This window comes from Polypterus senegalus, chromosome 4, assembly GCF_016835505.1.
Source record: "Polypterus senegalus isolate Bchr_013 chromosome 4, ASM1683550v1, whole genome shotgun sequence".
Taxonomy (NCBI): domain Eukaryota; kingdom Metazoa; phylum Chordata; class Cladistia; order Polypteriformes; family Polypteridae; genus Polypterus; species Polypterus senegalus.
The window spans coordinates 2300274-2314544 of NC_053157.1; the positions used below are offsets into that span (position 1 = coordinate 2300274).

General features: G+C 42.0%; 1 protein-coding gene across 1 annotated transcript in view; it reads left to right on the plus strand.

Moving 5' to 3' along the window:
- Window positions 1–291: 291 nt before the first annotated feature.
- ppm1kb (protein phosphatase, Mg2+/Mn2+ dependent 1Kb) overlaps window positions 292–14271 on the plus strand; it is a 106365-nt gene continuing 92385 nt past the window's right edge. The window contains exon 1 of the mRNA XM_039750148.1: window positions 292–443. The gene's annotated coding sequence lies outside the window, so the exon portion shown is untranslated. The remainder of the gene's footprint in view (window positions 444–14271) is intronic.

Genomic DNA, 14271 nt, shown 5'->3' on the forward strand with positions numbered 1-14271 from the left:
TGCTTCCACATCGTCAAGAAAACGGCACACTAAGTGACCAGTTGGAGTTCTTTGATCATTTATAAATGTCACAGCGTCAGACCACCGGCAGCCAGAGTGCTACCGCATAGTCTGGTCACACGGGAGGCGTTGACTTTAGCGTCACTTCCGGCAACAATCTCGCCTCGTTTTTCGAATCATGTGATGTCACATCCCACCATACTCGAGCAGCATAATCCTTCAGCGTGTGTTACCATTGGACAAGCGCTCAGCCAACGACCGAATCGCCTCGCGAACAACGCCCATGACGCAGCTCTTACGTCGGGTGTCATTTGTACACACAAGGGCGAGCGGCAGGCGGCATTCGGAATGTGAGGAGTGCGTCTGCTGGAGACAAGCCGCCTACCTGGGAGCGGAGTAGAGGAGCGCATAGGGGTCACCCTGAAGTGAGAGGCTCTCCTTAGGTAAGCGTTTGCTTTTTTTCTTTCAAACGCGGAGCTCCGGCACTTCTCAGCTTTTAATGTCAGATTGGCTTTTTTCTTAAAGCTGGTATGTTTGCTTATTTACAGTATTTCAAGTGCGTTTGGCAGCAGACACTGCTCTTTATGACTTTGCTATAATTTGTTTATTCGATGTATTCATTTAAATACGCTTTTGTTTGAACTCTTGGCCCGTTTCCCGCAGGTGACTGGCTAAGTGGACTAAATGCGTATCCATTATTGACAATTCCGGCTGTTTCCGTTCCTCAAAGCAGACACAAACACGGATCGGCGAGTTCATCTGGAATGTAATCCTGGCGCTGAATAACTTGAGATATCACTGATCTGCAAATACAGGCTCGTATTCAATCCAACGAATGCACTTGGCGTGATGCTGCACCTTTAGGACAAGCTTACATTTTATATAGAGCTCGCCGTTAACGATCGCCATCTGAAAGGGGTCTTATGTAACGATGTTAGGATCAGAGTTGCACACTGACCGAAGTGGGGACTGCAGCTGTGGGCTTATAGATTTACCTTGTGCCTCTCTTTGTGGTCATTTCCGGGTGCTTTAAAGGGGTGGTATGGTTGTGTTCGTATGTCAACAATTTAAGCATTGGTAGTTGAAGTAAGTCTCTCCGGGCACAAAGTGGGTGGACAGCAGGGATTGAACAGGCAGCACTCCATCCATCCTTATTTTCAGTTGTGTAACTCTATTGTGGAGCCCAGTGGAAAAATGACTGGCATCAATTAGATACTGTTCATAATCCATGTCTACTTTAATAGAACAAGTGTCTGTCCGTGTGTCCATCCAGTTGCTATGTTTCCATTATCCAACAGATGGCACATCACAAACAGTAGCAGTGCTCTTATGAATCCAATAGCAACCAGCTGGACACACTACACTGCAAATGTTGTCGCTGAATACATCCAACAGAGGTTAACTGCCGGATGGAGAGAAATCCGTTTATCTACTTTAATAAGTGTCTGTCTGTCAGTCCAATTGCTATGTCCCAGTCATTCCAACAGATGGGGCATCACAAACATTTGTGGTAATATAATGCTTTACTACAAATGTTTGTGTTGCACCGTCTGTTGGAATGACAATTTCATTCCATAATAAATGGTGCACTGCAAATGTTAACATTGAGATTTCAACCCTATCTTGGATGGGTAGCACTGCTTGTATACTACATAAATATAAGAAAGAATAATCAAAATTAAGCTGTATAGAGTTTTGGGAATGATAAAACCATTAACGTTTTTATTCTGATATCAAATAGGCAAGCATGTTATCATTAACCATGTAGGCACTTTGGGGGGATTGTTGCACAATTCCTCAGTCAAGCACTTAGCCAGTTCAGAGTCACATGGAGCAGATGCATATCTTAGCTTATTACAGTCAGCCTTGACTTTTTATTTAGAGCAGTACTTACCTTGACAGTGACATTCATGTCTCTGGTGACTCTTCCTATGAAGTCAGTAGACAGATTGGGAGAGCATGGGGGGTCATGAGGTCGCTGGAAAGGGGTGTGTGGTGCTCCCGATATCTATGCAAAAGGACGAAGGTCCAAGTCTTTCGATTCCTGGTGCTTCCTGTCTTGCTCTATGGTTTTGAGACATGGATGCTATCCAGTGACCTGAGACGAAGACTGGACTCCTTTGGTACTGTGTCTCTCTCTGGAAAATCCTTGGGTACCGTTGGTTTGACTTTGTGTTGCTCATGGAGTCCCGAATGTGGCAGATTACCTGTATTGTGAGGGAGCATCAGTTACGGCACTGCGGCCATGTGGTGCGTTCACCCGAGGGTGATCCGGCTCGTAAGATCCTCACTGCTGGGGACTCAAGTAGCTGGACCAGGCCAAGGGGTCGCCCACATGACCCTCTATCTGCCGCAGCCAGGTGTTATTTCCGGAGGGTGGGACTGGACCGCGTGTCTGTCTGGGGGGTTGCAAACCGGGATCCCGAGTTGTTTCGTTGTGTAGTGGCTGCTGCAATGCAGTGTACCAGTGCAAGCTCCCCAACTTGACTTGACTTGAGTCTTCAAAAAGATCACTTCCCAAGATGCTTCACAAGTATTGTCTACTTGTATTTGTTTCCAAATTTCTGCAGACCTAAACACTGGCAGCTTATTATAGTGAGGAGTTGGAGCTTTGATTTATATTGTGACTCTCCTAGAGAATGCCTTCCATATTTGATACACAATCATAATGTGAACACTGGTGGACTTTTAAAAAATAAAGATGCCAAAGCGGGTCTTCAGAACAGTGCCATAGAGCAACCATCCCTGTAAAGGTTCCAAATAATCTTTATTTAGACCAGTAACAGTTTCCATAAGTAGCCATGAACAGACGGTAACAGAATTAACAGAATTGTGAAATAGCATTTCTGATTTTTAACAGGATTATTTCTGCACGCATCACACAAGCTAAGATCAGGTTTTTTTGATCTGTCAGCAGCCTATACGATCCACTAAAGATTTCTGTTTCGTCCACATATTAGGAATCTCTTCAAGGCCCTAAGGACCAATATCACATGCAAAGAATCCATCCCAGAATTAAATGGCTCTTTGTCAAGCAAGGAAACCACATAACCGGGTAAAGTGCCATTAAAGAACCCGCATTTTTAAGAGTACAGGTGTGTGGTTTTGCTTGGGGTTGCACAGAAAGTCTCTTGGCTCATCATACACACCGGCTACGCCCATACAAATATCCCGGTCTCCATCGGCCAACAACAGCTTGAGGAAGTAGACCGCTTCACCTACCTCGGCAGCACCATGGCGCCTAACGGAAGGACAGACATCGACGTAACCCACCGTATTGGGAAAGCGTCATCAGTAATGTGACAACTGGGAACAATATGGCAATCCAACATTGCCAACAAAGATACGACTGCTAAATACGATCGTCATCCCTACGGCGATTATATGCGAGCGAAACTTGGAAGTCATCTGTAGCGATTACGAGACGCCTGAATATCTTTCAGCAACACTGCCTATGGCGAATACTGAAGGTCCCCTATCAGGACCACGTCAGCAATGACGAAATCCATCAACGAACAGCTACCCAACCTCTAGCGAGCACTGTAGCGACACGCCGCTTTCTATTTGCTGGCCACATCCTCCGGCAACTGATACATCGCCTTCCAAAGATCGCTATGAGCTGGACGCCTGCCCGTGGTACACGAAAGCATGGCCGCCCAAAAGAAACATGGCGACGTTCTTTCAATGAAGACCTACGTGCTATAGACATATCACAGGACGAAGCCGCTGCCGCTGACCGAATTCGTTGGCGATCTCTTCGCGCCCAATGTGCCACCCGGGGTGGGAGGAACGAAGTCTAAGCAAGCACAGAAAGTCACTGGAGACTGAATGTGTCCTTATGAAGAATCTGGATGAGGTATTGGGACAGTTTAGCTAAACAAACGGGCTTGATGGACTGAATGTTCTTGTTTGTCAAGTTTCTTATGTACTATAATGGGCATCTAGCAAAGAACAAATTGGCATTTTTTAGAAAATTGATACATAAATGAGCAATTCTAACTGTTATGACACCTTTATCAAAGGTACCTTACAACATTTGAAATACAATTTGCCAAATTTCTTTTCTTTTGTTTCTCCAATTGGAGCACAGGTAGGGGAAGTGAGTTGCTCGTGGTCACATAGTGCAGGTTGCAGAATTTGAACACACAGCCTTAGGGTTTGAAGTCCACAGCCTTAACCGCTGTGCCGCACAGCCTTTTTAGAAACCTTTATATGAGATATGCCCCATTTTATGTATAATAGATTTGCAGCTATTCCTTTATTAACAAGGCTTACTAATAAGAGTAGTTTTTGCTTGGAATGTGTTCAAAGAGCTTAATACAATACAATACACTTTATTTTTGTGTAGCCCAAAATCGCACAGGAAGTGCTGCAATGGGCTTCAACAGGCCCTGCCTCTTGACAGCCCCCCAGGCTTGACTCTCTCAGAAGACAAGGAAAAATTCCCAAAAAAACCCTTGTAGGGAGAAAATGGAAGAAACTTCATGAAAGGCAGTTCGAAGAGAGACCCCTTTCCAGGTAGGTTGGGCGTGCAGTGGGTGTCAAAAAGAAGGGCGTCAATACAATACACAGAACAGAGCAAATCCTCAATACAGTATCAAAATTTTACAAGTACTGAGCAGAATTTAACAGTAGATGATGATCATGTAATAGAATTTGGATTTGTTTAGAGTCCTGGAGACCTCAGCCATCAAGCTGCCTCCCCCTATTGGCCATTCCACAGCTGAAACTGGGCCAGCCAATCCGATGAAAGGACCCCTCTACCCCATGATTCCTGCGATCCTCCATCAGGGATGACCTTACCTTAGGAGATCATCTGCCCAAAACTCATTATGACGACTTTTTGTTTGTATTATAGATTCAGGTCACAAATATTAATTCATTTAAATTCATTTCCCCACTTTAGTGGTGGGGAGAATTCCAGTCAGCACAGCCAGCTTCTGCTTTGTGGTATACTTGGTGTCCTAAACTGTGCAACGCCCACAGGCCTACACATCGGATGGATGTATTTGAATATTGAAATAAATAAGCATCTTGCCCATTAAGGAGTAGCGTGTACAGCCTGAAAGCTGGCACCAGCCGCTGACCTTTTAAATTTATACATAAAATGAAGTGGGTCTGGGTAGAATTGGTTGGTGTTAGCTGCCAAAAGTGCATATTTTGAATCTGTTCCCACACAACATGCTATGTATTAACTCTGTTCGGTGGCATCATGGTGATTTGTTTAGCATTGCTGCCCGTTGGCTCCTGAGTCCTGGGTTTGAATCCCAGCCAGAGTGCTGCCTCCTTCTCCTCTTGTTGCTTTCTTACATTTTAAAGACTTGCCTTGTTAATTTAACTGGCACATATAAAAAGCATATTTGGAGTGAGGGTAAGTGTATGCTTGCGTGTATCATGAAGGACTGGCACACTTTCCAGGATTGGCTCCCATCTGGTGGCCAGGGCTGCTGTGATAGTTGCCACCTCTGTGCAGTCATGAAAGTGAGGTTAAAAAACAGATAGTGACAGCCTTTTCTGGGGAAAATCTAGACTTTTTTATTTTTACTGTCAGTTGAATGAAATACAGCAGTCCAGTGTTTTGCTCTAGTTCAAACATTATTATTATTATTCTACTGGCTTTAAATTTTCTGCTTGTGACAAGCAAAGTTCTCTCCATCTATCTGTTTGATGGTGTTATGCTATTTTTTCATGCCGTATGAGCGGATGATGCAGTTTTTCAGTAAAGTCCACTCCGTTTTTTCCAAGTAGCGTATTAGATTTGTCTCAGCCGCCTCCGACCGGCAAGGTACGGGTTATGTTGTGGGCGGAGCCCTACTTGACGAGAGAGGCGTGGTCAGACTGATTGATGTGGCCGCGCAAAGTAAATGCACCGAAAGGAATGCTTGGAAAATGTCAATGGTGGAAGGCACCTGTTACAGTGAAGGATTCAAACTTGCAAAGGACTGTGTGATGACAAGTCAGAGATTTTTCTTTGTTCGTTAGCCACAATACAACAGTCCACATACATGTAGGAAAACACCCTCTTCTATAGACTATGAGATGATCGCACCTTAGGTGTCCTTAATTTAAAGATTACTTAATGGCTTGTGCACCGGAGTATTGGTCCCCGAAGTTTAACTGTGCAGGTTTACTCAGCTAATGCCATCTGAGCGCTGAAGCGCGTGAAGCCATCGGGTTTATCAGATAGCAGGAATGCAGCGCCGCGCTGTGTCATTGCCGTGTGATCTGGCAGAGCAACGCATTAACGCCATCACGTTGTGGCTTAAGTGTGTGTGTGTGTGCGCGCGAGCGACTGTGCCTTCTTTTCGTAGCTCTGTGGGTTTTTACTTTCTGGTATACGAAGTACAGGGAAAGTATTCTAATCGTCCAAAGATTCGATGTCGAGATTTTGATGAATTTCAACGTCTTAGACCTCGCTGAGTCAAAAATACCATTTTTGGAATTGTGTACGTCTGTGTGTGTGTGTAAAGACGACAACTTGAGTACGCATTCACTTAGGTCAACCAAATTTTGCATACAAGTATTCGCCACAAAACGTAGATTTCTATCAAGTTTTGGTCTGTTTCCGTTAACCGTAAGTGGTACTTTACCTTTTATTCATGCAAGTTAAAGTCAAAGCGAACTTTATTGTCATCTCAACCATATACAAGTATACAGATAGACGAAATTAAGAAGCTCAGGGTCCACAGTAAAACATGAAGTGCAAATAAAAATGTTTAATTAAAATTAAAGCAAAACAAGGCAAGACATTGTGCAAAGACAAGACAAAGAAGTAGCAGCAATATTGACACTGATGCAATGTATGGTATTATGCAATCTAGATACATAGATATTATAAATGAGGCTGGTATAAAAAATACGGGTGAGATAAAGTCCAAACGACAGTAGACACGATCAGATGTCTGGCCACGGGCGTAACTCCACAGATGCACAACTTTGCTGTTGTAAACTCCCTTTCCAAATATCGAAATAAGGAATCGCTTCAAACGCAATCTGAACTCAGAAAGTACTTTAATTCCTGCTGCTGTGGTCTGTACAGAAAATTAAATACATACACTAAGTCACAACGTCACATACAAGTACACATTTTAAGTACTCTGCACGTGTAAGTTTAACAAACATTTGAAATTCTATCCATCCATTATCCAACTCGCTATATCCCAACTACAGGGTCACGGAGGTCTGCTGGAGCCAATCCCAGCCAACACAGGGCACAAGGCAGGAAACAAACCCTGGGCAGGGCGCCAGCCCACTGCAGACAAAATCAAATTATCTATAATAAGACTTATTGTAAGAAAAGTTCTACAAGTGTTTCTAATATTCTGCCATTAGATGTCGCTATTTAACCCGACAAATGACTTTCTGACAAATCTATAGTCGACTAGCAAAATACCCGCGCTTCACAGCGGAGAAATAGTGTGTTAAAGAAGTTATGAAAAAGAAAAGGAAACATTTTAAAAATAACGTAATATCCCTGACCATCTCATCTTCGTTGTCAACCGTTGTAAAGATAACCGGTTTCATTCATCGAAGTGTTCACTACCCAAATCGGTACTCGTGAATCTAAGATGTTTAACAGGCATTCCCGTTATTAAGTTGTGGATTTGCCTGCGAATATTTAGCGGCAGCGTGTCTATGGACGTAATTTAAACTTAAGCTTTACACCTTGTTTTCCTATTGATGTGTCTACAAAGGCTTGTTCAGATTCAGAGGGTTGTTCCTCTCTTACTGCATCAATAAGCAGCTTGTCTTCCTCTTTATCTGAGACATCACACACTGCATGCACGGGTTTACCTTTCCCAGTCCTGCAAACTTTAGCAAAGTGGTTCAATTTACCACATTTTTTACACAGTCTTCCTTTAGCTGGACATTGAGTTTTTCCACAGTGTGATTTGTTTCCGCAGTAGGTGATTGAACTTATGAATATGCGTGTATGCGTCAGTTGCTTCATATTCTATTGCTGCCGTCTCAATTGTGTAATGCGTTTTCTGTTCAGCGCTCTTTGGAGCTTTTGCTTGTTCTCTGCGTACTGCGTTCACAGTCAGTTCACGTAAGCCGCTCGGAGTACATGCATCGAAGGTTCTCAGCTGTGCTTGTGCCATCTCGTGTGATGTCCACGGCTTCATTTAATGTTAGCTCAGACGCGGCACTTAAAAGTTTCTGTCGCACTTTTGCTGAGTTTGTGGCAAACACTATTCTATCCCTGACCATCTCATCTTCCTTTGCATAAGCACAGTCCTTCACCAGAAATTTTAACTCCGTTAAAAAGTGATCAAAAGTCTCGTTTATACCCTGTGTCCTCTCATTAAACTTGTATCTCGCGAATATCGTATTCGTCTTAGGCATGACAAACTCCAGCAGCAGCCTGTCTATGAACTTAATTTAAACTTAAGCTTTACACCTTGCTTTCCTATTCGTTTGCATAAGCACAGTGCTTCATCCGTGAATATTTAGCGGCAGGGTTTCTTTTGGATTGCTGCTGACGGATGGCCTTATATGGGCAGGCACTCAATTACGTGGAAGGCGTGATGATGCGGGACGCAACTCCGCCTCACATGGCGACCGAGCTGCAGGCTATGGCCATATACTGTATGTGTACGTAAGTAGGTTCCAGTTATGACCGTTACGCGTAGAATTTCGAAATGAAACCTGCTTAACTTGTGTAAGTAAGCTGTAAGGAATGAGCTGCCAAATTTCAGCCTTCTGCCTACACGGGAAGTTGGAGAATTAGTGATGAGTGAGTCAGTGAGTGAGGGCTTTGCCTTTTATTAGTATAGATAAATATATAATAAATAAATAATAGATATCGATAATACAGAAATTGTGCAGCTGTAGAGTCTGATTTATTCAACTTTTATAATAATTGTTCAATATGTTATTGATTTGATTTGATTTGTTGTTGATGGTTCGTCAATGTACATAATATCTTCTTATATAATACGCTACGGTGGCTGTCCGTTTGTCTGTCCACGATTCTCGCCCATAGTTCGCAAGCCGTTTGAACTATTGACTTGAAATTTGGTACACATATACTACATGATCTCTACTTGTCTCCGTTCGCAGTGATGGTGATTGACCTCCAAGGTTATTCCTCCTCTTTTTATTTTTATTTTATTTTATTGTAGAATTAACTTGCGACCGTGCGCCGCATGCGTACAGGCACTGTGCTCATCCCTACCACCTTCGCCATCTCTTCCCCTACCTCTTCATATCTTAAATCATTCTTGAGGGAGATTGAAGACTTCAGTGCCACCTTAAGTGAAAAATGAAAGAAAACGTACTAAGAAATTGCAACACAAACACTGACTTATTCAGTTTTAATGCGAAAAGATGCCGACAAAAGAAGAGAAGAAGCAGGCCACTAGAGTAGAGAAAAGAAGAGATGCTCAGGAAGCAGCAAGCGCATCAACCTCTGAGCAAACGAATGATAAACGTACAGAGAAAGAGGATGAGAACTAGGCATGCTCAAGTCGGGTGGATTCACTGCACGTTATCGTTATAGCAGTGTGCTGTTACTGGTAAAAAAATCATCATTGTCTTGCAGTTTACTCCTCATAGATCCATCCCCATATCCAGTAGTGTAGTCTAGGGTATACATCGTATACCCACTTCTTATTAGGTCGTCACAGCGTATACCCACTTCTTATTAGGTCGTCACAGCGTATACCCACTTCTAAATCTCCCTGTTACGGATATACACTGCAGTGTAATACAGGGTATACGCTGGTATACGGCACTTTTCAGTCCACGCACTGTGACAGATTACATCCACGCTGATACGCATTTATGTGCTGCAGGCATGTCAGTTTTTTCTGCTATTGTCTGTTTTGGTTACATTTTAGGGAAACTAATGATTGGTTAGGGCAAACAGATTACGCCAATCAGAGGCAGAGTAGGGCGAGACATGCCGTTCCTTTGCTAAACCGGGAAAAATATCCTTCCTGTCGGTCCATTGTTACACACCAAAATATTTCCTCATGTGAAAAGTTAATATTACCAAGTTAATAGTGAAAATGAAGCGAACAATACAAACAAAAATTAGCTTTCGGAACAAATGACTTTGTGAAGCTACGTTATTGCTACTATCCAGCTGGACAGGAAGCCACAGCCTCTCAGTCCCCAACCCCAGTCGGAGGGGGTGCTGACAGTGGAGGTGCTAAATCTCTGATCGACGTTGCAAATTCAATGGAAGAACACATCAACTATGGTGAGTACTTTATAATAGCAAGATTTGTAAATGATGTTAATACAGTGTTTCTACAGCATTAACTGTTAGCTTTTTTAATTTAGTTTTGTTTATTTGTTGTTGTTCCAATTTGCTCATGCTGTGGCTAGTGTTAAGTTAGCTTCCCTGACTTTCATTAGCATCAAAGCTGCTAGCTGTCAAAAAAATTCCGGTTGGTTGCATTTCTCATTAACTGTATGAAAACATTCCCTGTCAGCACAGCACAGTGTGAGAGGAACTTTAGCCTTATGAACAATATAAACACAGACAAAAGGGCTGTCCTACTGGTGTAAAACATTTCAAACTTGATGATGATTAACATCAACGTCCCCCCTACTTCCAAGTTTGAACCTCAAAAATATACTGGGACCTGGCTGCTGAGCCACCATACTGCTAGTTCTATGCGTTGTAGGCAGTGCAGGGTGAAAACCCCTGTGGAGAGCAAGTCTGTCTGGAGAATACTGTAGTGCAAGTCTAGACAAGCTGTGGACAGGTTTGCAAATCTGTATTGACTATAAATCTTGGGTTCTTATCTGTAATTTGTTATTTGATGTTTATATAAGTATACCACTACTTATCTAAGTACCTGGTGTTAATTCTTTTGAGATACCCTTCATTGTATTGAGAAAATATATCCCATTCATCTTCATGAATGAGGTGGAATATATATACAGTATTATATTATATGTATGTATGTATGTATGTATGTGTATATAATATAATATATAATATATATATATTGTCACAAAGCTGAGACATACTCAAATAAGTTTTGGGGCAGCCACCCGTATATTTTGGTATCCTGGCTGCAAAGTCGTTTTTTATCACAACAACAGCACTGACGTGCATACAAACGAGTCCAAGACAAGACTGAGGGTAAGGGGAAAAAGGGCAGGCTTTTAAAGGGGAAGACAGGAAGTGAGGTCATGGGAATCGGGCACGTGTTCGTCACTCATTGGATCAGGCCCGGACGTGACATCAGGGGCGGCGCCGGTTAGTTCTGTCTCCATTGGTTCGGTCCCGGAAGTGATGTCACGAGAGCCAGGTGGAGTCTCCCAGGGATGGTCTACAGGGAAGTGAGAAAAAGAGTCAGTGCACTCTGCCACAGCCTGGCCTGTCTCAGAACTGCCGTCACTCAAGCCCTTTAGCTGCCTCCCATGCACACGTGTGTGACAATATGTATATATATATTATATATATGTATATATGTGTGTGTGTATATATATATATATATATATATATATATATATATATATATATATATATATATATATATATATATATACTGCTCAAAAGAATTAAAGGAACACTTTTAATCAGAGTATAGCATAAAGTCAATGAAACTTATGGGATATTAATCTGGTCAGTTATGTAGCAGAGGGGGTTGTTAATCAGTTTCAGCTGCTGTGGTGTTAATGAAATTAACAACAGATGCACTAGAGGGGCAACAATGAGATGACCCCCAAAACAAGAATGGTTTCACAGGTGGAGGCCACTGACATTTTTCCCTCCTCATCTTTTCTGACTGTTTCTTCACTAGTTTTGCATTTGGCTACAGTCAGTGTCACTACTGGTAGCATGAGGTGATACCTGGACCCTACAGAGGTTGCACAGGTAGTCCAACTTCTCCAGGATGGCACATCAATACGTGTCATTGCCAGAAGGTTTGCTGTGTCTCCCTGCACAGTCTCAAGGGCATGGAGGAGATTCTAGGAGACAAGCAGTTACTCTAGGAGAGCTGGAGAGGGCCATAGAAGGTCCATAACCCATCAGCAGGACCAGTATCTGCTCCTTTGTGCAAGGAGGAACAGGATGAGCACTGCCAGAGCCCTACAAAATGACCTCCAGCAGGCCACTGGTGTGAATGTCTCTGACCAAACAACCAGAAAGACTAAATGAGGGTGACCCAAGGGCCCCATGTCCTCTAATGGGCCCTGAGCTCACTGCCCAGCAGCATGCAGCTCGATTGGCATTCGCCATAGAATACCAGAATTGGCAGATGCACCACTGGTGCCCTGTGCTTTTTACAGATGAGAGCAGGTTCACCCTGAGCACGTGACAGAAGTGAAAGGGTCTGGAGAAGCCATGGAGAAGTTTGGTGGTGGGTTAATGATTGTCTGGGGAGGCATACCCATGGAGGGTCACACAGACCGCTACAGGCTTGACAAAGGCACCTTGGCTGCCACTAGGTATCAGGATGAAATCCTTGGACCCATTGTCAGACCCTATGCTGGTACAGTGGCTCCTGGTGCACGACAATTCCTGGCCTCATGTGGTGAGAGTATGCAGGCAGTTCCTGGAGGATGAAGGAATTGATACCATTGACTGGCCACCACACTTTCCTGACCTAAATCCAATAGAACACCTCTGGGACATTATGTTTTGGTCCATCCAATGCCACCAGGTTGCACCTCAGACTGTCCAGGAGCTCAGTGATGCCCTGGTCCAGATCTGGGAGGAGATCCCCCACAACACCATCTGTCATCTCATTAGAAGCATGCACCGATGTTGTCAGGCATGTATACAAGAACACAAGGGCCATACAAAGTGCTGCGTACAATTTGGAGTTGCTGCAATTCAATTTGGGCAAAATGGACTAGCCTGCCACATCATTTTTTCACTCTGATTTTTGGGGCGTCTTTGAATTCAGGGCTCTGTAGGTTGATCATTTTCATCAAACGATGTGGCATCCTTTCGTTCCTAACACATTACCCAGTCTGTATCAGTATAGATATCCAGGAGGATTTCTTTTTCCCATTGAGATCTGATGTGTTTTCAAAGTGTTCCTTTAATTTTTGAGCAGTTTATATATATATGTATGTATATATATATGTATGTATATATATGTATGTATATATATATATATATATATATATATATATATATATATATATATATATATATATATATATATATATATATATATATATATATATGTGTATATATATATATATATATGTGTATATATATATATATATATATATATGTATATATATATATATATGTGTGTGTGTATATATATATATATATATATATGTGTGTGTGTGTGTGTAGACTCAAACCGATTATGACAGCACCAATCCAAGCTGTGAGAAAACACTAAAAAGGACGTTTGTCGGACGTCGTGGTACATTTTCTGATGCAGCTAGACGAAAACAACTTCATGACACTGCCGCTAAATACTCGCTTAGTGATTTGGGTAGTGAACACTTTGATGAATGAAACCTGTTATCTTTACAACGGTTGACAAACACGGAATGTAACTTGAACACAACACGTCCTCCAAATACGAACCTGATTGAAAGAAATAATGATAATCAAATCCTTTATGACAGCAACACTCATAACAGTCACAAAAAAATTACATTGACAATCATGTTACGTTATTTTTAAAATGTCTCCTTTTCTTTTTCAGAACTTCTTTAACACACGACTTCTCCGCTGTGAAGCGCGGGTATTTTGCTAGTTATATAATATAATGTGATATTTTTGTACACATAGGTATCCACCAAATATGTTTGATAGCCAAGCCAAATTATTTATTTTATTTTCAGTTTTAGGATTGGGTTTTGAATTTACTTGAAAAGAGTATGATGGGTGTTTTTCTTTTTTACACTAGGTGAAACAGGAACAAGGATGCATTGCCAAAGTATGAAAAATGACATTACTTGTTATTGCTCTCTGTTGTCATAGTTAATGAATATTTAGAATGGTCATATCCAAGTATTTTATTTTGAAAATCAGCTGTTTAAATTTTGTAAAAATAAATGTATCTCAGACTTAAAAGGCGTTGGCTTCATGTTAAATGTATCTACTATTAATGAAATGGACCTCTGTACCATCAGTAATTTTCGCATACTGCCACTGACAAATCATTTTAATTTTATAATTGTGTCACTCTCTGGCCTTCACTATCTGTTGCAGATTAGATATTCCAAAACACTGTTTACAAAAGAATCTACTTTCCCCATGGACTAAAATAATGTATGCATTATGCAGTTGAATCACACTCTAATCTATGAACCAGACAGATCTGCAAAATCTGC